The sequence below is a fragment of the Toxorhynchites rutilus genome, chromosome 1, assembly GCF_029784135.1.
Source record: "Toxorhynchites rutilus septentrionalis strain SRP chromosome 1, ASM2978413v1, whole genome shotgun sequence".
Lineage (NCBI taxonomy): Eukaryota > Metazoa > Arthropoda > Insecta > Diptera > Culicidae > Toxorhynchites > Toxorhynchites rutilus.
This window is the reverse complement of record NC_073744.1, coordinates 95,472,120-95,497,634: the sequence shown is the minus strand read 5'-3', so window position 1 is coordinate 95,497,634 and position 25,515 is coordinate 95,472,120. Positions and strand designations below refer to the sequence as shown.

At 40.2% G+C, this 25,515-nt stretch overlaps 1 long non-coding RNA gene across 2 annotated transcripts; it reads right to left on the bottom strand.

The window, feature by feature from the left end:
* Positions 1-23,459: 23,459 nt before the first annotated feature.
* LOC129776124 (uncharacterized) lies at positions 23,460-24,864 on the bottom strand. 2 transcript variants are annotated; one of them, XR_008743058.1, is made up of 4 exons: positions 24,679-24,864; positions 24,419-24,600; positions 24,267-24,355; positions 23,460-23,997 (listed from the first exon to the last, which is right to left on the bottom strand). It is a non-coding gene; the product is annotated as an uncharacterized LOC129776124 (long non-coding RNA). The 2 variants fall into 2 exon arrangements; XR_008743059.1 differs by lacking the exon at positions 24,267-24,355 and having other exon boundaries at positions 24,679-24,860.
* Positions 24,865-25,515: the final 651 nt, after the last annotated feature.

The following is a 25,515-nucleotide window of genomic DNA, read 5'->3' as shown; positions in this document are numbered from 1 at the left end:
TGGGCTTCCAGTATCGAGGAAAATGTGGAAATAACTAATCGTTACTGAAAATAATCTGCCAGTTCCTCTGGGAATTTTCAAAATATATTCATGTGAAAGAGTTTAATTGAATGTTTTCTATCCATGTTACACTGTGACCAAATATGTTTCAATCAAGTGCTATTAACAGGTGGTTATCGAGTTGGCATTAACCACTGGTGGGCTTCCAGTATCGAGGAAAATGTGGAAATATCTAATCGTTACTGAAAATAATCTGCCAGTTCCTCTGGGAATTTTCAAAATATATTCATGTGAAAGAGTTTAATTGAATGTTTTCTATCCATGTAACACTGTGACCAAATATGTTTCAATCAAGTGCTATTAACAGGTGGTTATCGAGTTGGAATTAACCACTGGTGGGCTTCCAGTATCGAGGAAAATGTGGAAATATCTAATCGTTACTGAAAATAATCTGCCAGTTCCTCTGGGAATTTTCAAAATATATTCATGTGAAAGAGTTTAATTGAATGTTTTCTATCCATGTAACACTGTGACCAAATACATTTGGTTTTGTGGTTTTTCAATCAATCGCAATTAACAGGATAGCTTCAGAAGATTATTCTTCCCCATCAGTAGGATATTTCCGTATCCAATATTGTATGCGCCCGCAATCGATTATTGCTCAGTCGCCGAAAGTTCCGAAGTCAGAGAGTTCATTCCCCTCTAGTTTGCCTTCCAAATTGCCATCGTAAACCACACCTTCTCTCGATTCAATCACACACAAAAAGCATACTTAAGCGATATTCTGGTGGTGAGACACATTCATTTTTCGTGAGGACATCGACAAGACAACATCGTTGCCTAACGTGCTGGAGGAGGTGGACGGCGAAGGATCGACACATACACGCGCAGAACTCTTTCCGTTAGGATGCCATTCAGCATCGAGAAAGTTCCGGAAAGATCTAATCATTGCTGGAAAATAATCTGCCAGTTCCTTTGGGAATTTTCAAAATATATTCATGTGAAAGAGTTTAATTGAATGTTTTCTATCCATGTAACACTGTGACCAAATATGTTTCAATCAAGTGCTATTAACAGGTGGTTATCGAGTTGGTATTAACCACTGGTGGGCTTCCAGTATCGAGGAAAATGTGGAAATAACTAATCGTTACTGAAAATAATCTGCCAGTTCCTCTGGGAATTTTCAAAATATATTCATGTGAAAGAGTTTAATTGAATGTTTTCTATCCAGGTTACACTGTGACCAAATATGTTTCAACCAAGTGCTATTAACAGGTGGTTATCGAGTTGGCATTAACCACTGGTGGGCTTCCAGTATCGAGGAAAATGTGGAAATATCTAATCGTTACTGAAATTAATCTGCCAGTTCCTCTAGGAATTTTCAAAATATATTCATGTGACAGAGTTTAATTGAATGTTTTCTATCCATGTAACACTGTGACCAAATACATTTGGTTTTGTGGTTTTTCAATCAATCGCAATTAACAGGATAGCTTCAGAAGATTATTCTTCCCCATCAGTAGGATATTTCCGTATCCAATATTGTATGCGCCCGCAATCGATTATTGCTCAGTCGCCGAAAGTTCCGAAGTCAGAGAGTTCATTCCCCTCTAGTTTGCCTTCCAAATTGCCATCGTAAACCACACCTTCTCTCGATTCAATCACACACAAAAAGCATACTTAAGCGATATTCTGGTGGTGAGACACATTCATTTTTCGTGAGGACATCGACAAGACAACATCGTTGCCTAACGTGCTGGAGGAGGTGGACGGCGAAGGATCGACACATACACGCGCAGAACTCTTTCCGTTAGGATGCCATTCAGCATCGAGAAAGTTCCGGAAAGATCTAATCATTGCTGGAAAATAATCTGGCAGTTCCTTTGGGAATTTTCAAAATATATTCATGTGAAAGAGTTTAATTGAAGTTTTCTATCCATGTTACACTGTGACCAAATATATTTCAATCAAGTGCTATTAACAGGTGGTTATCGAGTTGGCATTAACCATTGGTGGGCTTCCAGTATCGAGGAAAATGTGGAAATATCTAATCGTTACTGAAAATAATCTGCCAGTTCCTTTGGAAATTTTCAAAATATATTCATGTGAAAGAGTTTAATTGAATGTTTTCTATCCATGTAACACTGTGACCAAATACATTTGGTTTTGTGGTTTTTCAATCAATCGCAATTAACAGGATAGCTTCAGAAGATTATTCTTCCCAATCAGTAGGATATTTCCGTATCCAATATTGTATGCGCCCGCAATCGATTATTGCTCAGTCGCCGAAAATTCCGATCTCAGAGAGTTCATTCCCCTCTAGTTTGCCTTCCAAATTGCCATCGTAAACCACACCTTCTCTCGATTCAATCACACACAAAAAGCATACTTAAGCGATATTCTGGTGGTGAGACACATTCATTTTTCGTGAGGACATCGACAAGACAACATCGTTGCCTAACGTGCTGGAGGAGGTGGACGGCGAAGGATCGACACATACACGCGCAGAACTCTTTCCGTTAGGATGCCATTCAGCATCGAGAAAGTTCCGGAAAGATCTAATCATTGCTGGAAAATAATCTGCCAGTTCCTTTGGGAATTTTCAAAATATATTCATGTGAAAGAGTTTAATTGAATGTTTTCTATCCAGGTTACACTGTGACCAAATATGTTTCAACCAAGTGCTATTAACAGGTGGTTATCGAGTTGGCATTAACCACTGGTGGGCTTCCAGTATCGAGGAAAATGTGGAAATATCTAATCGTTACTGAAAATAATCTGCCAGTTCCTTTGGAAATTTTCAAAATATATTCATGTGAAAGAGTTTAATTGAATGTTTTCTATCCATGTAACACTGTGACCAAATATGTTTCAATCAAGTGCTATTAACAGGTGGTTATCGAGTTGGAATTAACCACTGGTGGGCTTCCAGTATCGAGGAAAATGTGGAAATATCTAATCGTTACTGAAAATAATCTGCCAGTTCCTTTGGGAATTTTCAAAATATATTCATGTGAAAGAGTTTAATTGAATGTTTTCTATCCATGTAACACTGTGACCAAATACATTTGGTTTTGTGGTTTTTCAATCAATCGCAATTAACAGGATAGCTTCAGAAGATTATTCTTCCCCATCAGTAGGATATTTCCGTATCCAATATTGGATGCATAAAACCTTGTGCCTCCAACGTAACGCTCTCGTTTTCGAAGTTCTCCAAATATTCATTCATTCAGAATGAATTCAGATTCAACTTCAAACAAATGATCTCTAAATCAACGATAGTCCTACGTCACCCTTGCGGTTATACCATAGATATAACCCACTTCCTGTTTTTTATATATGGTATAAAAAAAGACGGATGGGTAATGTCGGGGACATAACCGGAGTGACGTAGGACTATACAAAGGGGACAGCTTTTGTTAAATATATATTTTAAATATATTGTTTTATTTTCTTCTCCTACGTGAATACCTACCTATCTACCTGAAAAATGGATTAGTTTACTGTTTACTCTTTATGAATATGTTGATGGTTCTGAAAAGAACCTTTGGTGTTGTGTTTTTGTTATCACTCGATATTCCCATCTTGTTCGGTTAAACCTTCCTGTTTAGCTATTGCGTTTGCCACTCGCCACAGCTTTCACAGTTGGAAAATTTCTTCCCATCCAGCTTGTGACATATTGTTCAGTAAATTACATTTAATGTGACGTGCCGGAGAAATACTTTGCCACTCACTGAAACTAATTGTTGCCTTGATGAGCGCCGAACCGAAGCTGCTCTGTTCTTGATGCGGGTTTTCTGATTGTCGTGAGCAGCTTTGCAAGCCAACTCGAGCACTTCGACGGCCGAAACTCTATAATCGCTGTTAGGTATACTGGTGCTCCGGCACCAATCCGTTCGGTCTAGTTACCCTTGCGGAGCAATCAGTGAATGCGACCAACAGGGAACTGGAGACCTGCACGGTTCGAGTGAGACTTTGCCTTTCCCTTAACTTGTCCTCCTTTGTTACGTCCACGATGCCGATGCCGTACAACCACACGGGTTTACGGTTTGAAAGAAAATAAGATATTTTTTTGGGGTCCGCGTGTTTTATACTCTAGCGGTACACACTCACAGGATAGAGACAAATCGGCAGACTCAGCCAGAGGGGCGAGTCCAACGAGACGAACGAATGAGCGTTAAAAGGGAGCGATGGCAAAAAAATACATTCATTACGATTTGTTCGCTCGTTGGATTCACATGCAGGCTAAAAAGGGTCCTTTTCAGGATCACAAAATTATCTTCAATCTAAAGAGTTTATTGTTTTCTTGTCACTCGATATCCCCATCTTGTTCGGCTAAACCTTCCTGTTTAGCGATTTGTTGCCACTCGCCACAGCTTTCACAATTGGAAAATTTCTTCCCATCCAGCTTTGTGACATGTTGTACAGTAAATTACATTCAATGCGACGTGCCGAAGCGCCACTCAGTGTCGCATTGGAGGCGATTTTAACCTGTAATTGAACATTTGTGATGACAGTGGTACAGTGTCGACTTTCAATGTGGGGTCATAATTTGGATCTCTATGTTTACAAAAATGTCCAACTAAATAAGTCGCATTACATGTCCATCCAATTAGCTAAATGTCGAACTAATTGTAAATTACTGTACTTTCAATCTGGAAACAATTTAAGAATTGGTGAAAATTGAATAATCTGGACAGTCCCCAACTATTAATAAGCTCAGAACAACTGCCAAATTCACATACTCATCAGATCCTGGCAAACAAATTATGAAAAAATCAATTTGTGTTTTATTATTATTTTGGATAATGTTTTAGAAAGCATTGAACTGTATTTCGTAAACTCTTTTGACGTAGGACTACGTCTTTCATTTCTATACCGGGGTGTAAAATCAATGTTTCGAAAACGAAAGCGTTACGCCGGAGACCGAGATTTTGAGCGTTAATAGCTCCTAAACAACTGAACGAAATGGTATGATAAACACTTCATTCGAAAGATAAAATGTCTACGCGTTATATACTTGTTACTTTTTGATCCAAAAACTTGTTTCAATAGTCTTAAAATTGCTTTCAAAACAGGCTATTGAAATCATCAATCGGTATATAAGTGAGCGGCGCTCGGAAATCCACTCAGTTCTAATTGAACAGCGATTGGAGCATGTTGTCGCTGTTGCGGTGAAGCTCTTTATTTATCATGAAAGCGCGGATGAACGGTGTCACCAAGAGCCTGTTTGTGCACCCTAGGCCAGAAGGGAATCTATCAGGAGGAGAGTGATGCCACAAACGGTTCCCTGGGAAGACATCGCTACACACACATACACGCGCGGCTATTAACAGGTGGTTATCGAGTTGGCATTAACCACTGGTGGGCTTCCAGTATCGAGGAAAATGTGAAAATATCTAATCGTTACTGAAAATAATCTGCCAGTTCCTCTGGGAATTTTCAAAATATATTCATGTGAAAGAGTTTAATTGAATGTTTTCTATCCATGTAACACTGTGACCAAATACATTTGGTTTTGTGGTTTTTCAATCAATCGCAATTAACAAGGATAGCTTCAGAAGATTATTCTTCCCCATCAGTAGGATATTTCCGTATCCAATATTGTATGCGCCCGCAATCGATTATTGCTCATTCGCCGAAAGTTCCGAGCTCAGAGAGTTCATTCCCCTCTAGTTTGCCTTCCAAATTGCCATCGTAAACCACACCTTCTCTCGATTCAATCACACACAAAAAGCATACTTAAGCGATATTCTGGTGGTGAGACACATTCATTTTTCGTGAGGACATCGACAAGACAACATCGTTGCCTAACGTGCTGGAGGAGTTGGACGGCGAAGGATCGACACATACACGCGCAGAACTCTTTCCGTTAGGATGCCATTCAGTATCGAGAAAGTTCCGGAAAGATCTAATCATTGCTGGAAAATAATCTGCCAGTTCCTTTGGGAATTTTCAAAATATATTCATGTGAAAGAGTTTAATTGAATGTTTTCTATCCATGTAACACTGTGACCAAATATATTTCAATCAAGTGCTATTAACAGGTGGTTATCGAGTTGGCATTAATCACTGGTGGGCTTCCAGTATCGAGGAAAATGTGGAAATATCTAATCGTTACTGAAAATAATCTGCCAGTTCCTTTGGGAATTTTCAAAATATATTCATGTGAAAGAGTTTAATTGAATGTTTTCTATCCATGTAACACTGTGACCAAATATGTTTCAATCAAGTGCTATTAACAGGTGGTTATCGAGTTGGCATTAACCATTGGTGGGCTTCCAGTATCGAGGAAAATGTGGAAATAACTAATCGTTACTGAAAATAATCTGCCAGTTCCTCTGGGAATTTTCAAAATATATTCATGTGAAAGAGTTTATTTGAATGTTTTCTTTCCATGTAACACTGTGACCAAATACATTTGGTTTTTTGGTTTTTCAATCAATCGCAATTAACAGGATAGCTTCAGAAGATTATTCTTCCCCATCAGTAGGATATTTCCGTATCCAATATTGTATGCGCCCGCAATCGATTATTGCTCAGTCGCCGAAAGTTCCGAGCTCAGAGAGTTCATTCCCCTCTAGTTTGCCTTCCAAATTGCCATCGTAAACCACACCTTCTCTCGATTCAATCACACACAAAAAGCATACTTAAGCGATATTCTGGTGGTGAGACACATTCATTTTTCGTGAGGACATCGACAAGACAACATCGTTGCCTAACGTGCTGGAGGAGTTGGACGGCGAAAGATCGACACATACACGCGCAGAACTCTTTCCGTTAGGATGCCATTCAGCATCGAGAAAGTTCCGGAAAGATCTAATCATTGCTGGAAAATAATCTGCCAGTTCCTTTGGGAATTTTCAAAATATATTCATGTGAAAGAGTTAAATTGAATGTTTTCTATCCATGTAACACTGTGACCAAATATGTTTCAATCAAGTGCTTTTAACAGGTGGTTATCGAGTTTGCATTAACCACTGGTGGGCTTCCAGTATCGAGGAAAATGTGGAAATAACTAATCGTTACTGAAAATAATCTGCCAGTTCCTTTGGGAATTTTCAAAATATATTCATGTGAAAGAGTTTAATTGAATGTTTTCTATCCATGTAACACTGTGACCAAATATGTTTCAATCAAGTGCTATTAACAGGTGGTTATCGAGTTGGCATTAACCACTGGTGGGCTTCCAGTATCGAGGAAAATGTGGAAATATCTAATCGTTACTGAAAATAATCTGCCAGTTCCTTTGGGAATTTTCAAAATATATTCATGTTAAAGAGTTTATTTGAATGTTTTCTTTCCATGTAACACTGTGACCAAATACATTTGGTTTTGTGGTTTTTCAATCAATCGCAATTAACAGGATAGCTTCAGAAAATTATTCTTCCCCATCAGTAGGATATTTCCGTATCCAATATTGTATGCGCCCGCAATCGATTATTGCTCAGTCGCCGAAAGTTCCGAGCTCAGAGAGTTCATTCCCCTCTAGTTTGCCTTCCAAATTGCCATCGTAAACCACACCTTCTCTCGATTCAATCACACACAAAAAGCATACTTAAGCGATATTCTGGTGGTGAGACACATTCATTTTTCGAGAGGACATCGACAAGACAACATCGTTGCCTAACGTGCTGGAGGAGGTGGACGGCGAAGGATCGACACATACACGCGCAGGATGCCATTCAGCATCTAGAAAGTTCCGGAAAGATCTAATCATTGCTGGAAAATAATATGCCAGTTCCTCTGGGAATTTAAAAATACATTCATGTGAAAGAGTTTATTTGAATGTTTTCTATCCATGTAACACTGTGACCAAAAATTTTCATCAAGTACTATTAACAGATGGTTATCGAGTTAGTATTAACCACTGGTTGGCTTCCAGTATCGAGGAAAATGTGGAAATATCTAATCGTTGCTGGAAAATAATCTGCCAGTTCCCCTTGGAATTAAAAATGACATTCAAGCGAAAGAGTTTATTTTAATGTTTTCTATCCATAAAATATCCATATAATACATTTGGGTTTGTGATTTGTCAATCAAGTACAGTTAGCAGGTTAGCTTCTGAAGATTATTCTTCAGAACAAGGTTTCGTATCCTATATTGGATGCATAAAACCTTGTGCCTCCAACGTAACGCTCTCTTTTTCGAAGTCCCCCAAATATTCATTTATTCATTCATTCAGAATGGATTTAGATTCAACTTCAAACAAATGATCTCTAAATCAACGATAGTCCTACGTCACCCTTGCGGTTATACCATAGATATAACCCACTTCCTGTTTTTTGAAAGGTTTAATGGCCCTGAAAAGCGCCTTGTTTTATGGAATGGTTCCAATTTAGAAAACTTAGTACTAGTGGTTTTGAAAAAAACCATTTCGAACGCCCTCGATGCTGCCTTGTTCTGGATTTGCCACCAAAGCAGTTGATGCCGTTTTGCGATTGCGTTTGCCACTCGCCACTCGCTGCAACTGCCTGTTGTCTTGATATCCACCGAACCGAATGTGTTCTGTTCCGAATGCGGGTTTTCTTATCGTCGCGAGCAGCTTTGCCAGCTAACTCGATCACTTCGGCGGCCGAAACTATATAACGCCGGCTAGGTGGACTGGTGCACTGGTACTAACGCGCTCGGCCTAGCTACCCTTGCGGGGAACTCCAGATCAACACGGTTCGAGCGGGATTTTGCCTTTCCCTTCACTTTTCCTCCTTTACCATGTCCAGACATGGCTGCTTGGGTTGGTTTGTTGATGTGTTGTGATGCGAACCGATGTGGTGTACGGTTTGAATGAGAATGATCGTTACGGCAGCGGAGCGGGGATTTTTAAGCTGACTGGCTGGCTCGAGAATTACGCATGTGTGAGACTGCGACCAATGTTTCGTTCATTTTTTTCTTTTTCCTTTCCAATCGTGCTTCATTCTATTTCGCTGCTGCTCTGGTTGCCCGTTTTGGTCGGTACGATTTGAGGAGCACAAAATGGACCAATCAAAAATGGGCACATAGTGCATTTTGACAATGCTTGATATTTCACAATTATTCAATTATTTATCTCAAGAAAAATGAAATGTTATTCGTTATGATAGATGCGTAGATATATTTCCTATCAATTGATGCAAAAACCTTTGCGATCTATTGAGAAATGCTCGAGTTATAAGCGTTCCAAATCTTGCATTTTTCCCTACTTGTTCAGTGCCTAGATTTCCATTTCACCCCCTATACCTTCCGGTTAGACGTAGTCCTACGTCAAAAAACAGGAAGTGGGTTATATCTATGGTATATCCGCAAGGGTGACGTAGGACTATCGTTGATTTAGAGATCATTTGTATGAAGTTGAATCCGAATTCATTCTGAATGAATGAATATTTGGAGAACTTCGAAATCGAGAGCGTTACGTTGGAGGCACAAGGTTTTATGCATCCAATATTGGATACGGAAATATCCTACTGATGGGGAAGAATATTCTTCAGAAGCTATCCTGTTGATTGCGATTGATTGAAAAACCACAAAACCAAATGTATTTGGTCACAGTGTTACATGGATAGAAAACATTCAATTAAACTCTTTCACATGAATATATTTTGAAAATTCCCAAAGGAACTGGCAGATTATTTTCAGTAACGATTAGATATTTCCACATTTTCCTCGATACTGGAAGCCCACCAGTGGTTAATGCCAACTCGATAACCACCTGTTAATAGCACTTGATTGAAACATATTTGGTCACAGTGTTACATGGATAGAAAACATTCAATTAAACTCTTTCACATGAATATATTTTGAAAATTCCCAGAGTAACTGGCAGATTATTTTCAGTAACGATTAGTTATTTCCACATTTTCCTCGATACTGGAAGCCCACCAGTGGTTAATGCCAACTCGATAACCACCTGTTAATAGCACTTGATTGAAACACATTTGGTCACAGTGTTACATGGATAGAAAACATTCAATTAAACTCTTTCACATGAATATATTTTGAATATTCCCAGAGGAACTGGCAGATTATTTTCAGTAACGATTAGTTATTTCCACATTTTCCTCGATACTGGAAGCCCACCAGTGGTTAATACCAACTCGATAACCACCTGTTAATAGCACTTGATTGAAACATATTTGGTCACAGTATTACATGGATAGAAAACATTCAATTAAACTCTTTCACATGAATATATTTTGAAAATTCCCAAAGGAACTGGCAGATTATTTTCCAGCAATGATAAGATCTTTCCGGAACTTTCTCGATGCTGAATGGCATCCTAACGGAAAGAGTTCTGCGCGTGTATGTGTCGATCCTTCGCCGTCCACCTCCTCCAGCACGTTAGGCAACGATGTTGTCTTGTCGATGTCCTCACGAAAAATGAATGTGTCTCACCACCAGAATATCGCTTAAGTATGCTTTTTGTGTGTGATTGAATCGAGAGAAGGTGTGGTTTACAATGGCAATTTGGAAGGCAAACTAGAGGGGAATGAACTCTCTGAGCTCGGAACTTTCGGCGACTGAGCAATAATCAATTGCGGGCGCATATATTATTGGATACGGAAATATCCTACTGATGGGGAAGAATAATCTTCAGAAGCTATTCTGTTAATTGCGATTGATTGAAAAATCACAAAACCAAATGTATTTGGTCACAGTGTTACATGGATAGAAAACATTCAAATAAACTCTTTCACATGAATGTATTTTTAAATTCCCAGAGGAACTGGCAGATTATTTTCCTGATCTTTCTCGATGCTGAATGGCATCCAAACGGAAAGAATTCCGTGCGTGTATGTGTGTGTGTAGCGGCTGCTTCGATGGTCATCTTCTCTTCTCCTGAAGGATCGGCTTCTCTGTGCTCCCTCACAGTTTCAAACAAACTGCTTGCGTTTCAGGGCAGATCTCGATCCTTCGCTGTCCAGCACCCTCAGCAACGATGTTGTCTTGTCGATGTCCTCACTTCTTCTTCTTTCTTTGTTTTTAAGAGGCTTTAAACTTTGCAGTTCATTCGCCTCTAAATGTCCTCACGAAAAATGAATGCATCTCACCACCAGAATATCGCTTAAGTATGCTTTTTGTGCGTGATTGAATCGAGAGAAGGCGTGGTTTACGATGGCAATTTGGAAGGCAAACTAGAGGGGAATGAATTCTCTGAACTCGGAACTTTCGGCGACTGAGCAATAATCGATTGCGGGCGCATACATTATTGGATACGGAAATATCCTACTGATGGGGAAGAATAATCTTCAGAAGCTATTCTGTTAATTGCGATTGATTGAAAAATCACAAAACCAAATGTATTTGGTCACAGGGTTACGTGGATAGAAAACATTAAAATAAACTCTTTCACATGAATGTAATTTTAAATTCCCAGAGGAACTGGCAGATTATTTTTCGGATCTTTCTCGATGCTGAATGGCATCCAAACGGAAAGAATTCCGTGCGTGTATGTGTGTGTGCAGCGGCTGCTTCGATGGTCACCTTCTCTTCTCCTGAAGGATCGGCTTTTCTGTGCTCCCTCACAGGTTCAAAGAAACTGCTTGCGTTTCAGGGCAGATCTCGATCATTCGCCGTCCAGCACCCTCAGCAACGATGTTGTCTTGTCGATGTCCTTACGAAAAATGAAAATGGATTGCGGGCGCATACAATATTGGATACGGAAATATCCTACTGATGGGGAAGAATAATCGTCAGAAGCTATCCTGTTAATTGCGATTGATTGAAAAATCACAAAACCAAATTTGGTCACAGTGTTACATGGATAGAAAACATTAAAATAAACTCTTTCACATGAATGTATTTTCAAAATCCCAGAGGAACTGGCAGGTTATTTTCAGTAACGATTAGATATTTCCACATTTTCCTCGATACTGGAAGCCCACCAGTGGTTAATGCTAACTCGATAACCATCCGTTAATAGCACTTGATTGAAACATATTTGGCCACAGTGTTACATGGATAGAAAACATTCAAATAAACTCTTTCACATGAATGTATTTTTAAATTCCCAGAGGAACTGGCAGATTATTTTCCTGATCTTTCTCGATGCTGAATGGCATCCAAACGGAAAGAATTCCGTGCGTGTATGTGTGTGTGTAGCGGCTGCTTCGATGGTCATCTTCTCTTCTCCTGAAGGATCGGCTTCTCTGTGCTCCTTCACAGTTTCAAACAAACTGCTTGCGTTTCAGGGCAGATCTCGATCCTTCGCTGTCCAGCACCCTCAGCAACGATGTTGTCTTGTCGATGTCCTCACGAAAAATGAATGTGTCTCACCACCAGAATATCGCTTAAGTATGCTTTTTGTGTGTGATTGAATCGAGAGAAGGTGTGGTTTACGATGGCAATTTGGAAGGCAAACTAGAGGGGAATGAACTCTCTGAGCTCGGAACTTTCGGCGACTGAGCAATAATCGATTGCGGGCGCATACAATATTGGATACGGAAATATCCTACTGATGGGGAAGAATAATCTTCTGAAGCTATCCTGTTAATTGCGATTGATTGAAAAACCACAAAACCAAATGTATTTGGTCACAGTGTTACATGGATAGAAAACATTCAATTAAACTCTTTCACATGAATATATTTTGAAAATTCCCAAAGGAACTGGCAGATTATTTTCAGTAACGATTAGATATTTCCACATTTTCCTCGATACTGGAAGCCCACCAGTGGTTAATGCCAACTCGATAACCACCTGTTAATAGCACTTGATTGAAACATATTTGGTCACAGTGTAACATGGATAGAAAACATTCAATTAAACTCTTTCAAATGAATATATTTTGAAAATTCCCAGAGGAACTGGCAGATTATTTTCAGTAACGATTAGTTATTTCCACATTTTCCTCGATACTGGAAGCCCACCAGTGGTTAATACCAACTCGATAACCACCTGTTAATAGCACTTGATTGAAACATATTTGGTCACAGTGTTACATGGATAGAAAACATTCAATTAAACTCTTTCACATGAATATATTTTGAAAATTCCCAAAGGAACTGGCAGATTATTTTCCAGCAATGATTAGATCTTTCCGGAACTTTCTCGATGCTGAATGGCATCCTAACGGAAAGAGTTCTGCGCGTGTATGTGTCGATCCTTCGCCGTCCACCTCCTCCAGCACGTTAGGCAACGATGTTGTCTTGTCGATGTCCTCACGAAAAACAGGAAGTGGGTTATATCTATGGTATAACCGCAAGGGTGACGTAGGACTATCGTTGATTTAGAGATCATTTGTTTGGAGTTGAATCTAAATCCATCCTGAATGAATGAATAAATAAATATTTGGGTGACTTCAAAAACGAGAGTGTTACGTTGGAGACTCAAGGTTTTATGCATCCAATATTGGATACAAAAAACCTTGTTCTGAAGAATAATCTTCAGAAGCTTTCCTGCTAACTGCACTTGATTGACAAATCACAAAACCAAATGTATGTGGTCGCAGTATTATATGGATAGAAAACATTAAAATAAACTCGCTTGAATGTAATTTTCAATTCCAAGGGGAACTGGCAGATTATTTTTCAGCAACGATCATTTCTTTCCAGGTTTCCTCTCGATAACCAGCAAACGAAAAGAGTTGCGCGCGTGTATGTGTGTGTGTGGCGACTGCTTCTATGTCTTCCCGAGGAACCGTATTTCGATGCTGATACTCTCTTGGTCACGAGAGTATCAGCATCGGCTTTTCTGCGCTCCCTCACAGTTAAAACAAACTGATTGCATTTCAGGTCAGGTCAGGCCAGGTAATGAATACCTCGATCCCTCGCCGTTCAGCTCGTTCAGTAACGATGTTGTCTTGTCGAAGTCCTCAGGCGTCGTGCACAAATTACGTAACGCTAAAAATCCGAATTTTGAACCACCTCTCCCCCCCCCTTTCGTAACGCAATTTCCTATCTCTAATAAACAGAAAGTAACGCAACATCTACCCCCTCCCCCCTTATCGCGTTACGTAATTTGTGCACGACGCCTCACGAAAAATGAATGGGTTTCACCACCAGAATATCATTTCAGTATGCTTTTCGTGCGTGATTGAATCGAGAGAAGGTGTGGTTTACGATGGCAATTTGGAAGGCAAACTAGAGGAGAATGAACTCTCTGAGTATGAAAATTTCGGCGACTGAGCAATAATCGATTGAAAATTATATAATTTTCGCGATACGAAACATTTTCCGTTTTTCATGTTATGCATCCAATATTGGATACGAAAATATCCTACTGATGGGAAAGAATAATCTTCAGAAGCTTTCCAGCTAATTACACTTGATTGAAAAATTACGAAATCAAATGTAGTTGGTCGCTGTTTTCGCCATATAATTAGAAAACATTAAAATAAACTCTTTCGCATGGATGTGTTCTTCAATTCCCAGGGAACTGGCAGATTATTTTTCAGCAACGATTAGATCTTTCCGGAATTTTCTCGATGCTGTATGGCATCCAAACGAAAATTCTCGTTTCAGTTTGGCCTGCAAAAAACTTTTCTAAACTCTAATCCATCAAATCTGGAGCCCTGAAAAGGGCCGATGATTATATGCTAAGCTAATATAGCACCCTCTCCTTGGATTCGATGGGCCAGCTGAATGTCCTTGGGCATGATGTGACGCGTTTTGCGTGGATAGCACACAAATTTGTATCTTCGAATAAGCCTCCTGCAGCGTCATAACCGCGGAACTTTGGGAGCGCAAGTCGGTTTTGAAGTCCTGAGCAATTCCACGATCCAAAAGCTGCAAAGGTAGCTTGCGGATCAGCAATTCGGTCGACTTCCGATAGCGATGAATTTCACGCAAAGTTCCCGGTCGATAGCGATGTGGCTTCTTCACCTATCCTGCGGCTGGTGCGCTTATCCGAGCTGCTTTCGTGTGCCTTACCACTGAAAGACTAACTAGCTATCTGCTTGGTCCCAAACAAACGAGTCGTCACGGTGCGAGAGTAGAGTAAGAAATGAACGAAAGCAAAGGAAGCGTCATTTTATAAACCATAAATGTATAGAATCTAAACCCTACCCTTATTATATTCGTTGCTTACCCTGAGAGAGAAACGAATATCATCGAAGTAAGTATACAGTAATGTATTTGAATCCGGACACTTTGCGTTACATTTAATACCATACCGCAGCCACAACATTTTCTGCATGTTGAATTAATGCGATTGATAAGTAACTATCAAGAAACTATCAGTAACTATGTTAGCAACTATTAATCGCATAAATTCAACATGAAAAAAATGTTATGGCTGTGGTATGATATTGAATGTAATGCAAAGTGTCCGGATTCAAAAGCATTACTGTAAAAAAGAGTTAACTCGACTGAAATTTTTTCGGTTCGACCTGCAAAAACGAAATTAAGAGCCCCCGCCGACTGCAGACTGACTTGTCGACCGATAGTTCGGTCGGCTTCTTAATCAGTACTGAATGTCCTTGGGCATGATGTGACGCGTTTTGCGTGGATAGCACACAAATTTGTATCTTCGAATAAGCCTCCTGCAGCGTCATAACCGCGGAACTTTGGGAGCGCAAGTCGGTTTTGAAGTCCTGAGCAATTCCACGATCCAAAAGCTGCAAAGGTAGCTTGCGGATCAGCAATTCGGTCGACTTCCGATAGCGATGAATTTCACGCAAAGTTCCCGGTCGATAGCGATGTGGCTTCTTCACCTATCCTGCGGCTGGTGCGCTTATCCGAGCTGCTTTCGTGTGCCTTACCACTGAAAGACTAACTAGCTATCTGCTTGGTCCCAAACAAACGAGTCGTCACGGTGCGAGAGTAGAGTAAGAAATGAACGAAAGCAAAGGAAGCGTCATTTTATAAACCATAAAAGTATAGAATCTAAACCCTACCCTTATTATATTCGTTGCTTACCCTGAGAGAGAAACGAATATCATCGAAGTAAGTATACAGTAATGTATTTGAATCCGGACACTTTGCGTTACATTTAATACCATACCGCAGCCACAACATTTTCTGCATGTTGAATTAATGCGATTGATAAGTAACTATCAAGAAACTATCAGTAACTATGTTAGCAACTATTAATCGCATAAATTCAACATGAAAAAAATATTATGGCTGTGGTATGATATTGAATGTAATGCAAAGTGTCCGGATTCAAAAGCATTACTGTAAAAAAGAGTTAACTCGACTGAAATTTTTTCGGTTCGACCTGCAAAAACGAAATTAAGAGCCCCCGCCGACTGCAGACTGACTTGTCGACCGATAGTTCGGTCGGCTTCTTAATCAGTACGGAGAAAAAAAGTCTGTAGTGTACAGCATAATGCATAGACGTAAGTATGAGCTTCCCCATCTCACATTCCAATAAGAATTATGGGTTTCCAAGTGGGCGCGCTACATACGGATACGAATGATTTCAATAACCTGTTTTCGAAGCTATCATTAAGCTATTGAAACAATTTTTCGATTCAATAAATAGCAATCATATAACTCTTGGACATTTTATCTTTTGTATGAAATGATTATCATACTGTTCCGTTGATCCGAAGCAGAATGAATCACGCTTAAAGATAGAATGGATTTTTTCTTGGAATTTAGTCAGCAGAAATAATGCCCTTTCCCAACAATTAAAAACGACAAACGGTAAACAGTTTCATCAAAGTGATTTCTTCGATATGGGGATATATTCACTACATCATGTCATATATTTCATATTTTTCATTATGAAATCCATATCCATGGCACCTATCGGTATCGAATTATCATCGACACCACGATTTTCGCTAAATGCTCCTTTCAGTTCGGCCTGTAAAAAACTTTTCTGAACTCTAATCCATCAAATTTGGAGCCCTGAAAAGGGCTGTTGATTATATGCTAAGCTAATATAGCACGCTCTCCTCGGATACGATGGGCCAGCTGGATGTCCTTGGGCATGATGTGACGCGTTTTGCATGGATAGCTCACAAATTGGTATCTTCTAATAAGCCTCCTGCAGCGTCATAACCGCGGAACTTTGGAAGCGCAAGTCGGTTTTGAAGTCCTGAGCAATTCCACGAACCAAATGCTGCAAAGGTAGCTTGCGGATCAGCAATTCGGTCGACTTCTGATAGCGACGAATTTCATGCGAAGTTCCCGGTCGATAGCGATGTGGCTTCTTCACGCTTCCTGCGGCTGATGCGCTTATCCGAGCTGCTTTCGTGGTGCCTTACCACCGAAAGACTAACGAGCTGTCTGCTTAGTCCCGATGAAACGAGTCCTCACGGTGCGAGAGTAGAGTAAGAAATGAACGAAAGCAAGGGAAGTGTCATTTTATAAAACATAAAAGAATCGAATGTAAACCCCACCCTCTTTATTGTATAAGCTTACTGTATACTCACGAATATAATAAGGGTGGGATTTAGATTCTATACTTTTATGGTTTATAAAATGACGCTTCCTTTGCTTTCGTTCATTAGAGACGAATGAACTCTCAGAGTTTAAAGTCTCTCTAATTCAATACCTTCCTTCCTTCCCTTTCGTTCATTTCTTACTCTACTCTCGCACCATGAGGACTCGAGCTCGTTAGTCTTTCGCAGACAGCTCGTTAGTCATTCGGTGGTAAGGCACACGAAGTCAGCTCGGATAAGCGCACCAGTAGCAGGATAGGTGGAGAAGCCACATCGCTATCGACCGGGAACTTCGCATGAAATTCGTCGCTATCAGATATCGACCGAATTGCTGATCCGCAAGCTACCTTTGCAGCATTTGGTTCGTGGAATTGCTCAGGACTTCAAAACCAACTTGCGCTTCCAAAGTTCCGCGGTTATGACGCTGCAGGAGGCTTATTTGAAGATACCAATTTGTGTGCTATCCATGCAAAACGCGTCACATCATGCCCAAGGACATCCAGCTGGCCCATCGTATCCGAGGAGAGCGTGCTATATTAGCTTAGCATATAATCAACAGCCCTTTTCAGGGCTCCAAATTTGATGGATTAGAGTACAGAAAAGTTTTTTACAGGCCGAACTGAAAGGAGCATTTAGCGAAAATCGTGGTTTCGATAATAATTCGTTACCGATAGGTGCCATGGATATGGATTTCCTTATGAAGAATATGAAATACATGACATGATGTAGTGAATATATCCGAAGAAATCACTTTGGTGAAACTGCATTATAAAATTATTTGTGTACGAATGCCGCAATCGATAGTCGACTCTAATTTGCGCTGGGTAATTTCCTCGGAGGACTCGATTCCTCCTTTGAGCATTAATAATCTCTTTCTGGCAAAACGATGTGCTATGAATCACATTATTTGAATGATAGAATGAAGAAGTTTTCTGCCAATTTCCTTCAACCTCCAAACGTATCTTTCTCCCGTTTGTCGTTTTCGCGTTCGCTAATCCTTTCTCACAACACCCATTTCTAGTTTGAGAAATTGTTGAGTAAACATTGTTTGCCAGTGCGCGTAGAGCGGGAATTCCTAAAGATTCATTGCACCTCTAATAAATTGCCGAAAGACGTGGTCTTACGTTGATCGCACTTGATTGAAAAAATCCAAAACGAAATGTATTTGGTCGAAGCATTATATGAGTAGAAAACAAATAATCGCTCGAAAATGACTTGATTTTCGCGATGTGAAACATTTTCCGTTTTTCATGTTATGCATCCAATATTGGATACGAAAATTTCCACTGATGGGGAAAAAAATATTCAGAAGCTTTCCTGTTAATTGCGATTGATTGAAAAATAACAAAACCAAATGTATTTGGTTGCAGTGTTATATGGATAGAAAACATTAAAATAAACTATTTCGCATGAATGTATTTTTCAATTCCCAGGGGAACTGGCAGATTATTTTTCAGCAACGATGATAGCAACGAGAATTCCGCGCGTGTATGTGTGTGTGGCGGCTGCTCCGATGTTTCAAACGGAACCGTGGCATCACTCTCCTCCTGATGGATTCCCTTTTGGCCTTAGGTACACAAACAGGCTCTTGGTGACACCGTTCATCAGCGTTTTCATGATAAACGAAATTAGCTTTACAACAACAGCGACAACATGCTCCAATCGCTGTTCAATCATAACTGAGTGGGTTTACGAGCGGCGCTCGCTTATATACCGATTGGTGATTTCAATAGCCTGTTTTGAAAGCAATTTTAAGACTATTGAAACAAGTTTTTGGATGAAAAAGTAACAAGTATATGACGCGTAGACATTTTATCTTTCAAATGAAGTGTTTATCATACCATTTCGTTCAGTTGTTTAAGAGCTATTAACGCTCAAAATCTCGGTCTCCAGCGTAACGCTTTCGTTCTCGAAACTTTGGTTTTACACCCCGGTATAGAAATGAAAGACGTAGTCCTACGTCAAAATGAATGTGTCTCACCACCAGAATATCGCTTAAGTATGCTTTTTGTGTGTGATTGAATCGAGAGAAGGTGTGGTTTACGATGGCAATTTGGAAGGCAAACTAGAGGGGAATGAACTCTCTGAGCTCGGAACTTTCGGCGACTGAGCAATAATCGATTGCGGGCGCATACAATATTGGATACGGCTGGACGCATTTTTCGAACCGCGCAGGCAAGAAGTCCTAGAGAGGCACAAACTCCGAAACATGAAAGAAGGCACAAACGAACGGTTCTCGCAGTTCATCCTACGTCTACGTCAGCAGCTCGCAGATTGCGGATTAGAAAAGTATCCTCAGGAAGTCCGTGCAGCAATTGAAGAGATGATGTTAACTGATGTCATTGTTGAAAGGTGTTCTTCTCAGGAGCTTCGACGCAGAATCTTGGAGAAGGACCAGAACCTTGCTGATATAGAAGCATTAGGAGCATCGTTGGAAAGTGTGCGAGCTCAAGAAAAAGAAATAAGTGCTGGATCATCGCACCTAATTTCAGGATCACTCAAAGTGCGTAAAATCCAGAAGCTTCGTACTGATAACCCGGATGTGGCAAAGTTGCAAAGTTCAAACTATTGACGAAACCCCGGAGGAAAACGACTGTTCAGCGGTAACTAAACCAGAATTATCATCAGAGACACAGGAGAAAAAGGTGTATTATACGTTTCATTTGGAAATAGCTGTAACATGATTGACTGCACTGTTGGTGGCCTGGATATCCAAATGTTGGTTGATTCCGGATCGGACGCTAATTTGATTACTGCTGATTCTTGGGAATTGCTGAAATCTAGGAAGGTTGACGTCCAACACTGTCAGAAGGGCAGTAAGAAAATATTGAAATCCTATGGTAGCCAGAACCCATTGAAAATTTTAGGAGCATTTTTTGCTCAAATCAGTGCTGGTGGACAAACGGTTCAAGCAGAATTTTTTGTTGTGAACGGCCAACGAAACCTGCTTTGAGACAAAACAGCAAAAGAACTGGGTGTTCTTAGAGTCGGTTTGGACATAAATCGTATTGTTGACGGTAACAACCAGAGCCTTGTGCCTTTTTCGAAGATAAAAGATATTCAAATTAATATCCAGATGGACCTGAACATTAAGCCGGTTTTCCAATCACTTCGTCGCATTCCCATGCCACTCGAGAATGCCGTTAATAAGAAATTGGATGAGTTATTGGCTAGAGACATTATTGAGAGGAAGACTGGACCAGCAAACTGGGTTTCACCTTTGGTAGTGGCGAATAAGGCAAATGGGGAAATCAGATTGTGCGTTGATCTTCGAGGAGTAAATCAAGCCGTCATCCGTGATCGTCATCCTATGCCGGTCATTGAAGATGTGTTGGCTAAAGTTGGCAGAGGAAACATTTGGAGTACACTCGACGTTAAAGATGCCTTTTTCTTATTGGAATTGGATGAACCCTCCAGAGATATTGTAACGTTTATATCGCACCGCGGATTATATAGATTCAAACGTGATGGGAACGTGAGATTCTTGCTGATTGCGATGGAGCATACTGGTATCTTGACGATGTGGGCGTTGAAGGAGGTTCTATGGATGAACACGATCGTCGTTTGAACAAGGTATAAATTCTTGATTTTCGTTTTCTTTAATCGAGTTACTTTTCTCGTATTGTCGGATTTTTTTTTATAAAAAAAAAATAAATGAAAGGCTGGGTCTCTAAATGAATTTTATGTTTTATTTTCGGTATTTTTAAAATATCTAGATTCTGCAGCGCTTCGAAGACAAGGGAGTCGTTCTGAACTGGAACAAGTGTAAATTTCGTGTCACCGAGTTCGAATTCTTAGGATACAGAGTGTCTTCTCAAGGAATTCAGCCGTCCATTATAAAGTTGGGTGCGGTTTCAAATTTTCAAATTTAAAGTTGGGTGCGGTTTCAAATTTTTGAAAATTCCCAAAGGAACTGGCAGATTATTTTAAGTAACGATTAGATATTTCCACATTTTCCTCGATACTGGAAGCCCACCAGTGGTTAATGCCAACTCGATAACCACCTGTTAATAGCACTTGATTGAAACATATTTGGTCACAGTGTTACATGGATAGAAAACATTCAATTAAACTCTTTCACATGAATATATTTTGAAAATTCCCAAAGGAACTGGCAGATTATTTCCCAGCAATGATTAGATCTTTCCGGAACTTTCTCGATGCTGAATGGCATCCTAACGGAAAGAGTTCTGCGCGTGTATGTGTCGATCCTTCGCCGTCCACCTCCTCCAGCACGTTAGGCAACGATGTTGTCTTGTCGATGTCCTCACGAAAAATGAATGTGTCTCACCACCAGAATATCGCTTAAGTATGCTTTTTGTGTGTGATTGAACCGAGAGAAGGTGTGGTTTACGATGGCAATTTGGAAGGCAAACTAGAGGGGAATGAACTCTCTGAGCTCGGAACTTTCGGCGACTGAGCAATAATCGATTGCGGGCGCATACAATATTGGATACGGAAATATCCTACTGATGGGGAAGAATAATCTTCTGAAGCTATCCTGTTAATTGCGATTGATTGAAAAACCACAAAACCAAATGTATTTGGTCACAGTGTTACATGGATAGAAAACATTCAATTAAACTCTTTCACATGAATATATTTTGAAAATTCCCAAAGGAACTGGCAGATTATTTTCAGTAACGATTAGATATTTCCACATTTTCCTCGATACTGGAAGCCCACCATTGGTTAATGCCAACTCGATAACCACCTGTTAATAGCACTTGATTGAAACATATTTGGTCACAGTGTAACATGGATAGAAAACATTCAATTAAACTCTTTCACATGAATATATTTGGAAAATTCCCAGAGGAACTGGCAGATTATTCTCAGTAACGATTAGATATTTCCACATTTTCCTCGATACTGGAAGCCCACCAGTGGTTAATGCCAACTCGATAACCACCTGTTAATAGCCGCGCGTGTATGTGTGTGTAGCGATGTCTTCCCAGGGAACCGTTTGTGGCATCACTCTCCTCCTGATAGGTTCCCTTCTGGCATAGGGTGCACAAACAGGCTCTTGGTGACACCGTTCATCCGCGCTTTCATGATAAATAAAGAGCTTCACCGCAACAGCGACAACATGCTCCAATCGCTGTTCAATTAGAACTGAGTGGATTTCCGAGCGCCGCTCGCTTATATACCGATTGGTGATTTCAATAGCCTGTTTTGAAAGCAATTTTAAGACTATTGAAACAAGTTTTTGGATCAAAAAGTAACAAGTATATAACGCGTAGACATTTTATCTTTCGAATGAATTGTTTATCATACCATTTCGTTCAGTTGTTTAGGAGCTATTAACGCTCAAAATCTCGGTCTCCGGCGTAACGCTTTCGTTTTCGAAACTTTGATTTTACACCCCGGTATAGAAATGAAAGACGTAGTCCTACGTCAAAACCATTTCGAACGCCCTCGATGCCGCCTTGTTCTGGATTTGCCACCAAAGCAGTTTGTATAAAGAACAAACTTTTTTCTTCTGCTACCTGATGCCGTTTTGCGATTGCGTTTGCCACTCGCCATTCGCTGCAACTGCCTGTTGTCTTGATGTCCGCCGAACCGAATGTGTTATGTTCCGAATGCAGGTTTTCTTATCGTCGCGAGCAGCTTTGCCAGCCAACTCGATCACTCCGGCGGCCGAAACTATATAACGCCGGCTAGGTGGACTGGTACACAGGTACTAACGCGCTCGACCTAGCTACCTTTTCCGGTGCAATTGGCGGATACACCTACGGGAAATTGCAGACCACCACGGTTCGAGCGGGATTTTGCCTTTCCCTTCACTTTTCCTCCTTTGCCATATCCAACCATGGCTGCTTGTGTTGGTTTGTTGATGTGAGGTGATGCGAAACGATGTGGTGTACGGTTCGGATGAGAATGATCGTTACGGCAGCGGAGAGGGGATTTTTAAGCTGACTGGCTGGCTCGAGAATTACGCATGTGTGAGACTGCGACCAATGTTTCCCTCATTTTTTTCTTTTTCCTTCCCAATCGTGCTTCATTCTATTTCGCTGCTGCTCTGGTTGCCCGTTTTGGTAGGTACGATTTGAGGAGCACAAAATGGACCAATCAAAAATGGGCACATAGTGTATTTGGACAATGCTTGATATTTCACAATTATTCAATTATTTATCTCAAGAAAAATGAAATGTTATTCGTTATGATAGATGCGTAGATATATTTCCTATCAATTGATGCAAAAACCTTTGCGATCTATTGAGAAATGCTCGAGTTATAAGCGTTCCAAATCTTGCATTTTTTCCTACTTGTTCAGTGCCTAGATTTCCATTTCACCCCCTATATCTTCCGGTTAGACGTAGTCCTACGTCAAAAGTAACAAGTATATAACGTCTTTCGAATGAAGTGTTTATCATACCATTTCGTTCAGTTGTTTAGGAGCTATTAACGCTCAAAATCTCGGTCTCCGGCGTAACGCTTTCGTTTTCGAAACTTTGATTTTACACCCCGGTATAGAAATGAAAGACGTAGTCCTACGTCAAAAAAGAACAAAGTCAGTGCCGACTATTCACCCGAGCAATTTCAAGTGGTTCAGAAAAATGGAACAGATGTTTTGCTGAAATCTCTATCTAGCGGGAAAAATATTAGGATAAGTGCAGCACACTTAAAGGTTGTTCCAAGTAACCCTGATCTTCAAACGGGTCCAGCGTCTTCGGGAGAAGAGTTTGTCTCTGCAAAGAAAAAGGAAGGAAATCGTTCTGGTGAGGATACAGACATTAACGAAGGGGCAGTAATGAGTAAGAGAGTTAGAACGGAGTCGAAACTATTAAAAGATTATGTAACCTATTGATGAATGTTCTATGCAATAAAGAGTTTGGGTATTTATGAGTATCGTGGTTTACTGTTTAATGAAAGGGTGGGATGTAGGGTTCATAATAATTAATGCACTATTCCCATCTACACAACTTCTATGAATCTTGACAGTTGAGGAGATTCATACCTGCAAGCGTTGGTACCTTGGTGGAGGGAACTTGACAGATAGAAAGGGACACAGAAGGTCAGATAAAAACCGAGAAGCGCACTGAGAAACTGCAATATTGGAGCAGAGTGGAAAACGGATAAATTTACCGAGATAAGTTCAACACTACCCACCACTACTTTTTACCCCCAGCTTTGCTCGAGTCTCGTATCAAGTCATCTAGAAACAGCGGCAGCCAAACAGGAGAGCTGCAGCTGGTCGTTCTAATGTGGTTCCTCGGTCTGTTAGGTCTGCTCAGTGATGAAAGCCACGATGGTGGAGCCATAATAGGTTCGCTTGGGGAGCAGGCACCCCGCTGCAGGATCAGCACGAGCGAAAGAAGAATTCGAATAAGTATTATGATCGCATTCGGAAGAGTTCGAAATCAACTAACCTATTCGTTCATTCGCAGGGCCAACATTTCTCCAGAAGGTGATTTGACACTTGGTAGTGTGAAGTCCGATGGAAAGATGTGAACGCTAGGAAATATCCAACCTGATAATGTCGTGTTCCCGTTTAAGCATCGTTGAATTCCAGTGACCGTTTCTGCTAACTTTATTCTAGAGACTGACGTTCCATCGAATTAGTGGCATGCATCAGCCAAAGAGATATTTTAATTGCTCATTTTTCTCATTCTTATTAGCTTATACTCTTCCGGAACAATGGTGCCAATGTTTCCGAATTATGTTCCTTTTACTTCTAATGTATCCGGATAATCGTATAAGACATTTGGCAACGCTGATCGGAACAGAGACAGATTAGAGCTTTTTCTCATTTCGCTCTTATATTATTTTCCTCTCCTTATTTGTGGAGGAATGTTCTCACGTATTGCTTGCGTGTATGGGTAATCCAAGAATCCACTTGCATACAAAACCAAAGCTTTACCATAGATCATGAGTAGATGAAACACAACGATTTTGTAATCGATTTATATTTACATATACCTATATTTCAATTGTTTCGCATTTCTTCTCTTGTCTTCATCTCATCTCCTACATTATCCCCCGCCTCTATACTACTGATAAATATTATATAAAAATTAATCGTCATATCTGAAAGGTTTCCTGATGTCATATTTACTGCACAGAGAGTGATATTTTTCTCTCTAAAGTGACTTTTCTTTATTTTCTGCAATCTTTTTACAGGTAACTGAATCGTCTTCAACATTACCTTAGAACTTTTCAGGAAGCCCGTAATAATCTGACAATCTTCGGAGTTCTTCTGGAACTTC